Below are 8,420 nucleotides of genomic sequence, written 5' to 3'. Positions count from 1 at the left end.
AAGAACCCCTGTCTACTCCCTGGTGTGATCTTATCTGCTTGCTCATAATCCTGGATTGCTGTCCACCTGAGTGCATGGCTAACTCCCTTTCCCTCTTCCCTTATTATTGCAATTCTTAGGTGGACTCAGGAGTCTGAACCCAGGTTTTGATAATGGATGCCTGGGAGTTTTGAGCTTTACACACTTGATTCACATCTGCCCTCATCTGGGCACAATGGTAAGAAACCCTTGGGTACCACTCCTTTGCCCCTGGTGGGACAGTCAATCCAGACAAGTCCCTGCTCAACACAATAACCTTCACTGGCCCTCAACCTGGACAACAACACACCCAGAGACAATTTCCTGGCCTGACTCTCAGAAGCCAGTTCTCCCCTCCTGGAGAAGCCTGCCCAGCCCTCCTGAGACCTCAGTAATGTCACAACTGAGCTCCATCTGATCCCATGGTGTGTGGGCATCATCAGACTCAACAGCTGAGGCTACTTTGGGTGGGAGCACCTCTGAGTTTGCACAGGGGCCACAGTCACAGGTGATGCATCATGGTGCTGGGACAATGACCACCACAAGCAAGTCTTTCTTCTCCTTCACGGTTGACCACTGCTCTGTCAACTGATGGCAGGGGAGTCCTGGGAGCTGCTGTTGGCTGCATAATAGTAATCTCTGCTGTCAGAGTCCACATACTGACTCAGGAGTAGATGTGCAAGCAGATATCAGATGAAGTAGAAAACCCAGACTAACACAGGGACCCAGGGCTAACACTGACTCCCCTCTCTGTGTCCCTCACACAGTGATACATTGCCATGTACTAGGTGGTAACGAGGTCACCTGCAGGGAGTGCTGGTTCCTGGATATGTCAGTAGTGATGGGGGTGTGGTCCCAGGAGCTGGACTACACTTTGTGACCCTTGTGCAGTACCTGATGCACCCCAGCCCCTTCCCTGGACACTGGTGGATCCAATCCAGTAGATAATGCTAGTGATTGAACAGGTGAGGGGGAGGGTCTAAAAGGGCTTCACCAGTCCTGGGCCCAATTCCTGCAACTGCATCTGGGACAAGACACATGGGAACAAGAGGCATCAGTCCCTGTCAGTCACATACAATCACCAACATCCAAGACACCTGTCTGTCATCTGAGACACTCAAGCCCTGGGGGGCTGTCACCAGGCACAGGAGATGACCAAGCAGTCTCTTCTTCTAGAGCACAGTTCTTCCTTCCCCAGACACCTCAGCCTTGAGTGGGGAGAGAGTTATGAGCCCCTACAGACCAGAGGAGGTTTTACCTGGAGCTGGGAGAGAAATTTGTATGTAAGGGACTCTCTTCTCCAAAGTGGGCAGGGACTGAGTCAGTGTCCCTAGTCAGCATCTCTTCTCCTGACCACATAACCTGTGTGACCTGTGATGAGAAGGAACCTGGGTTCTGAGGTGCATTGCAGAAAAGTCAAAGATAGCCCCCTCTTTCTGAGTGCAAAGGGAAAATTTGAATCTCATTTTTTGGTAAATATTATAAAGAATTAGCTTTATGTCCATACACTTTCCAAAACCTAAAACATGAAAATATCTATGATTGGGAAGATTTTATAATCATACTTTTAAGTTTAGTAATATGTTGATTTCAAGGTAGTTACAAATATGATCCAAACATATAGAACCATTTTCCCAAGACCCCATTTTCTCTAACTGAAACACATGTCACCATGGTTATGTGAGTAACTACAAAGCGTGGGCAGATGGAAGCCCCTTAATTTTTGCTGTGTGAGTCTTGTGTTTGTGCCCTAGGTTCTCTGTGCTAACTCTCCCTAAAGGCACCGTGACCTACAGCAGGGAACCCTCAAAAATCACATCAGACAGAAGCACACATTTATACACAGCAGAAAAAAAACAAAGCAGCCACTAGACCTCTCTATAATGAAGTGTTGTACAAATATTGAAGAGATGATGTGAGCAGAGTCCTGACAGACCCACGTTCTCAGATTCTGGTACTAGTGATTTATTGTGTTCAGAGGCAGGAGAGTAGGCAGGGGCGTGTCCATAGCTGTGCTCAGAGGGAAGTTCACTGTGAATCTCAAAGGAACCCTCTCCATCTCCAGCCCCCATGAGAGGGCTGGGCCCTGTGGCCAGAGGGTCCTGGACTCTTGCATTACATGGAATGTCCTTCATAGTCAGGATACAATATTTTGCACATGTATCATTAGAAAATATGCTCTGTAGTCTATGTTTGCCTTTTCATTTCCCTTTTCAGTACCTTGGTGGGACAAAGGATTTTAATTTTAGCTACATTTAATTCATAAATATCTTATCTCAATACTTCATCTCAAAATTCACCAGAGAGCTCACTGTCACAGAGGCTATATCCTGTATCTCCCTGACATTTTGATGAAGAACTCTGTGGCCCTGTGATTGTGGAGAGGAGCAGCAGTGCTGGTTCACACATGGTGAGAGTCACGTGCAGAGAAGCAGCTCCCTGTCTGACAGGTGCCCCACAGAGACCAGGCAGGGTCTTCCCCCAGAGTGAGGCCCCATGGGGTGCCCACCTCTGTGATCATAACAATGAATGCCAGAGGGGATGGGCCAGTCACCATATTCCAATTTCATGGATCTTTCAGGTGATATTCAAAAGGATGAACATTTTGTCCAGAAATGCTTTTACATCTGAAGCATCACATTAAACATATCAGTTTTTGCCAAATTCTATGACCACACTTTCCTGTGCAGTCACATGCACATAGGGTTCTGTATGAACACCAGACCACATATATCACAATGTTCCTGTACAGTCCTAAAGGGGCTCAAATAGCCCTATTGCCTTGGGGCATCATCAGTGCTATAATGTTGTAGTGCCTCACATGGCTCACAGGTGCTTTGCATTTACTGTCCTGCCAGCTAAACTACCAGCTGCACTGCCAGTCTTGTAAAAGCACAGCCCCTGGGGTCACAGTGGTGGCTGAACCATCCTGGTCTGTGTGATTACATTGTGACATTCTCACAGGACAAGCAGACACAGTGACACATTTCTCAGGCCCTATCTGTCCCTACCTGCACAGAACTGTAAAACAGTTTGTGACATCAGCCTTGCTGTAAATATAACCTTATCTACAGACAGACATTCATGAACCCACATGCTTTTGCTTTAAGTAATAATGATGTTCCTTGTATTTGAGCACCTGCCTCTAAATTACAGGGACACTTAGAGACCCTGACTCTTGATGCCAAAAGTTTTATAATTCTGGCACTCTTATTGCTATGTGTAGTAAACATTTCTTATATCTCTTGTTTCAACTACTTTGTAAATACCCATCTTAATTGTATTCTTGCATTTTGTTCTTTTCTGTGAATTTTCATAAATGAATCTTTCAACCCTGAAACCAAACAACATTTGGATGGGAAGCAATGTGTTGACTTCCTCAGTCTATGCTTTCTCTGTGAGTCCCAGTACAACCAGGTCTCCTCTGAGGCCACGTGTACCCTGTCCCATTGACCTGTGTCCATCCCTCCAGCAATGCCACATGGTCTTTTCATTGTGGGTGTTGTCAGGTCTCCTTCAAGTTGTGCAGACTCCTCAATTATAAATGAAAATACTAACATGTGTGAAGTGATGGACTTCTGGAAGTCCATGAAAAAGGCTTCAGCTAGAATCTGCATCATTCTAGGATCACCAATCTAAGTCCCAGGCACAGACATCCTGGTCTAAGGTGCTAATGCTCTGACTTCACTTACAAATTGGAAACACAAGCCAGGTCACAGAACCTTGGGAGTCAGAGATGCTGTGGACCTGGGTGTGAGGTTGAGCACATCTCATGTGTCTGTGCTTCACACTCACCCTGTGCCATCCCATCATCTGTAGAGACCCTCACTGCCGGGCTGAAATGGCCACAGGCTCAGGGTCCATGGAGTGGAGGGAAGCACAGTCCACCCCAGGACATGGCTGACCTTGTTCTCTGTTCTCTCTCAGGGGGATCCCAGTGTCAATGTTACACGTCTGACTGAGGTCTGCACCCAATCTGCCCTGGAGAAACGAGGTCCCAAGGGAGAAAAGAGCTGAAGAAATATGATTTGTGTAAGCAGAAGAGGGCAGAGCTCATCTTCACTGTGTAACATCTGGGTGACTCTGGAACATGTGGGTCAAGAGCTTAATATTTCAGTTCAACAAGAAGGAGTTCCACCCACTTTTATTTTTCTAACCTGGAAATAGTAACATTCCATTTTGCACTTATTCCCAAAGTATAACATTGTTAGGTAATCTTTCTCTGCACTTTTCTGTGCCCCTTCAACAATACAAGATGGGGTAAATGCACAGTCCACCCTCTCAATCCAGTATGAACTCTGACATGAAAGTGAACTATGTAGCTCACTGGCCTTGGCTGCTAAGAGAAACATGCAGGACCCCTGCAGGACCAGACACACTGCATCCTGTGGGAAAAGAGAAGGTGAGTTGATGTGGGGAGACTTGTATTATCTTACCTGCATGCTCCCACACTCCTCCATTCCCAACCCCCAGGACAGTGGTGAAGTCTGTGAAGTGGAAATGTCCTCCTGGTGAGTGTGAGCACACACTCATGATTCCTGTAAAGCAGCCCTTACACATTTTTCTCCTTGTGTGCACACAACACCTACTTCAATAGATCATTGCAGTTCCCATCAAAAGAGAACTATGAAGATGGTATGGAGCACAGGAAGTCCACCTGGTATGGTGCCTTTTTGCTCATTGTCAGATGCTGTGGGCAGAACAGTGTGTCCCTCAATGTGAGATAATGTAAGCCAGCTGCCCATGTGGTGTGGCATCTGCATTGAACTCCTTCAATAGCCCTCCAGCAGTGGCACCTGCCACAGTGTCTGTGAAGCTCAGAGCAGAGCAAGCACCTGTTTCTCATGGGACACATTCACAGCCTCCTTGGGCCATGGGATGTGGCTTCACGTGACCACAGTGAAATGTGCTGGCCATTCCCCAAGGACATCTGTCCTATGACCAGCTGCCATCTGAGACTGGCAGACAGTACAGTGGTTGCTGGCACTTGGCTACTGTATGGGTGCAGGAGGAATATGTGGATTAGAGCACATCATGGCCTTGCACAAGCTCCCCATGTCCATCCAGCACAGGGTCCCAGGTGGTTTCTTCAACTAGGCCACTGGGAAGTCCCCTTGCTTGCTAGTATGCCCTGGGAATTTCTCCCAACAGGATGTGGCAGGCTTTACTCAATGTGCTCCTTATACCCTAAGATATTCTGCAGACTCAGGCTCCATATAGTCATCTCTATAGTAACCAGGTTTCCACTACCATCTTCCTGACCCATGGACACTGCACTGGACAATGCCCATGTATGTCTCATACCCGAGCACTGTGACTGTTCATGCCAATCAGAGAAATGAGCCTGTGACTCAGCTGACTGAGCTGATTCACTCTTACATTACACCCCAATATTTTCCAACATTCACAGTGTGGCAGTCTTTCACATCCATCTAAAAATACTTCCTGTTACCCAAGCAGCACTATGGTGCTCATTTGGGAGAAGTTCAAGGACAAGTAGCCACGTGGCAACAGGAACTGACAGAGCCCCCTGTTCTCCAGGGTCAGCTACAGGAGAAGACTGGCTCCCTGACCAGGAACATGAGGAGCAGCCTCTAGTGTTCATCTGCTGTCACAGACCAGCACAATTATCCCCATTTTAGTACAGAGCCATTCTGGGCAGTTGTCCTTAGGGAATTGCTTGTCTCTCAGGTCCATGGCTTTATGGATATTTTAGGTTCTAAATCACTTCATTTTCTTCAGTCATAGAGGGCTTTGCATGCTAAATAGTCAGCATACAATTGTCTATACCTGGTATTCCTGCACCCTTTTATTAGAGAATTTTTGTGTTAACATTCCAGTGCTTTACACAGGTGAACTCTGGAGCTTCATCACATGGTCCAGTCTGTGTCAGTGCAAGTTGTAGATACATCCTCAGTCATGTCTGAGTGTGAATATTGGTGGCTAAATGTGCAGATCAAAGGCATTGCAGGTGAGAATTCAGACACCACTGGTCATTACTCAGACTCCCTTTCAAATGAGTCTTCTCTGGAGCTGTCATGGAGGAGCTAGTGATGTTCCACATGTGGACTCTGAGTTCTCCACATCCAGCAGCTGAGTAGGCACTGAGTTCTCCTTAGTTCCAGGGGCAGACAAGAGCATCTGTTTGGTTTTCAGTGTCTGGAGAGTGTCACAGTTTCCTCTTACCAAAGAGTACTGAGAAAGTCCTCATTTCTACAGGACCCTGGACCTGTGATGGATTTATCAAGCATGTGCCATTTCTGTGTGCCACCATTTCATTAAAGTCAGTGCATATTTATCTTCTATGCTGTGCATGTCATTATAATGCATCATCACACTTAGGACCTGCATCAAGTAAACATACTTCTACCATTCACGGTAATCTAATGAGTCATATAAATATCTATTGTTTCAGTAAATGGATGTTACAAACCTTCCCCCATGAAAGCAAATTACCATTGGTTATTTGCTTTCAAGCTCAGGTATAGAAAAATTATTTGCTAAGCTTAATCACTGTGGGTCCTGAACACCCCAAGGTGTCATAGGTGCTCTGTGCAGCCCAGCCTCCCTGTCTCCAGCAGGGAGGTTTATGCCTGGGCTCATACTGACTTCCCCTCACTGTGTTGGCAGTGCAGTAATACAGGACCATGTCCTCAGGTTCAAGGCTGTTCATTTGCAGGTACAGAATGTTCTTCTCATTGTCTCTGGAGATGGTGAGTCAACCTTTTACAGACTCTGCATAGTATTTCTGATTTCCATCATACCATATAATTGTCACCCACTCCAGCCCATTCCCAGGAACCTGGTGAACCCATGCATTCTGTAGCTACTGAAGGTGAATCCAGAAAACACACAGGAGAGTCTCAGAGATCCCCAAGGCTGCACCAAGCCTCCCCCAGACTCCTCCAGCTGCACATTACACTAGACACCTGAAAACACAAAGACATCAAGTCAGGAACTTTCTACTGGTCCACTGTTTCTCTCAGTCATATCACCTCACATACCAGTGTCTGTCATTCTCCATAAATTATCTCTTAAAATAGCAACAAGGAAAACCCAGCTGAGCCCAAACTCCAAGGTGAGTGGTCTGTGTCTTGTCCTGAGCAGGGAGTGGGGACACATGTGAATCCTGGCCTGAGCTCCTGTCCCAGAGCTGCAGGGTCAGGGCTGGGCTGCTTTTCATGAGCAGAGGGGCCCTATTTGCATGTCCTCCTTCTATATATGGACCTCTGGGGTTGGATGGTGACATTAAGGGCATTGCCCCAGAGTGAGAACTGTCCAAGGAACTGTGTCTTTAAGAATTTCTCCCTATGCCTCCCCAGTTTGTCTCAGTTGTTCAGAGTTTCCTCCTATGGCCAAAAGGTTGCAGGTCCAATCCCATGTCAGTGTGTGTAGGGGAAGCAATCTATCTATCATCTATCTATCTATCTATCTATCTATCTATCTATCTATCTATCTATCTATCTATCTATCATCTATATTTATCTGTATTTATCTCTATCTCTCACTCAAAGCAATGAAAAATATCCTCCTGTGAAAATAATAAAATAATAATATGAAAATAAAAGAATTACTCCCTTTGTTTGGTCCTGTGGCCTCCCTGGATACCCCACAGATCTAGGTGATGTGTATAAGACAGGACAGTGATTTATAGGAAATTTTCATGAAAACAGTGTGATTTAAAATGAGAGATTCCTTTGAAATCACTAGCAATGAACACACCAGTGAATGCCAACCCTCACAATCAGAGGGGCAATTTAAAGTGTAGGACATTTGTGTTCAGTATCCAGAAAGTACCATCTGACACCACTTCCTATACAAAGTGATCAGCAATTGAACTAAGAACAGAGTGTGACCCTAGAGCACATTAATTCAGCGTTGGTGCAGGTGGGGCATCTGTGTGGATCACTGGGAGACAGATGGGTGAACCCTTCAGAGGGGCAGACAGTGCTCCTGAGTCATGTTCCTTTAGTGGAGTTTGGTGTGGAATGTATACCAGTCTCATTACCTCATTTTTTTAGTCTGTAGACTCTGTGGGTAAACTGTTGGGGACAGAGAAGGAACTTACTCAAGACTAGATTTGGATAGATGAAGATGAAGCTAAATATTGTAAAGTAAATGTATATAAATTATACTAATTTCATTATGGAAAACCCTGATCCTATCTCTAATAGCCTATAACATAAAATAAATGAAATAATCATTGGTATGAAGATCATCATAGGTCTTAATCTGTTGATTACAGAATAAATATATCCTTGAAATAACCTCCCCCTCTTGGGCTGATGGGTCTAACTTAATGTAAAATGGCCACCAATGGTGGTTCAGTCTTATTTCCACCATCAGCAATTGTGCATCTGTGAACTTGTGACATAGTTCTAATCAGAAAAGCAAGAAACATG

This window comes from Phyllostomus hastatus, unplaced genomic scaffold (genome assembly GCF_019186645.2).
Source record: "Phyllostomus hastatus isolate PE091 unplaced genomic scaffold, TTU_PhHast_1.1 phas_contig_238, whole genome shotgun sequence".
Taxonomy (NCBI): Eukaryota; Metazoa; Chordata; class Mammalia; order Chiroptera; family Phyllostomidae; genus Phyllostomus; species Phyllostomus hastatus.
The sequence above is the reverse complement of the archived record's forward strand: the minus strand, read 5'-3'. Positions refer to the sequence as shown.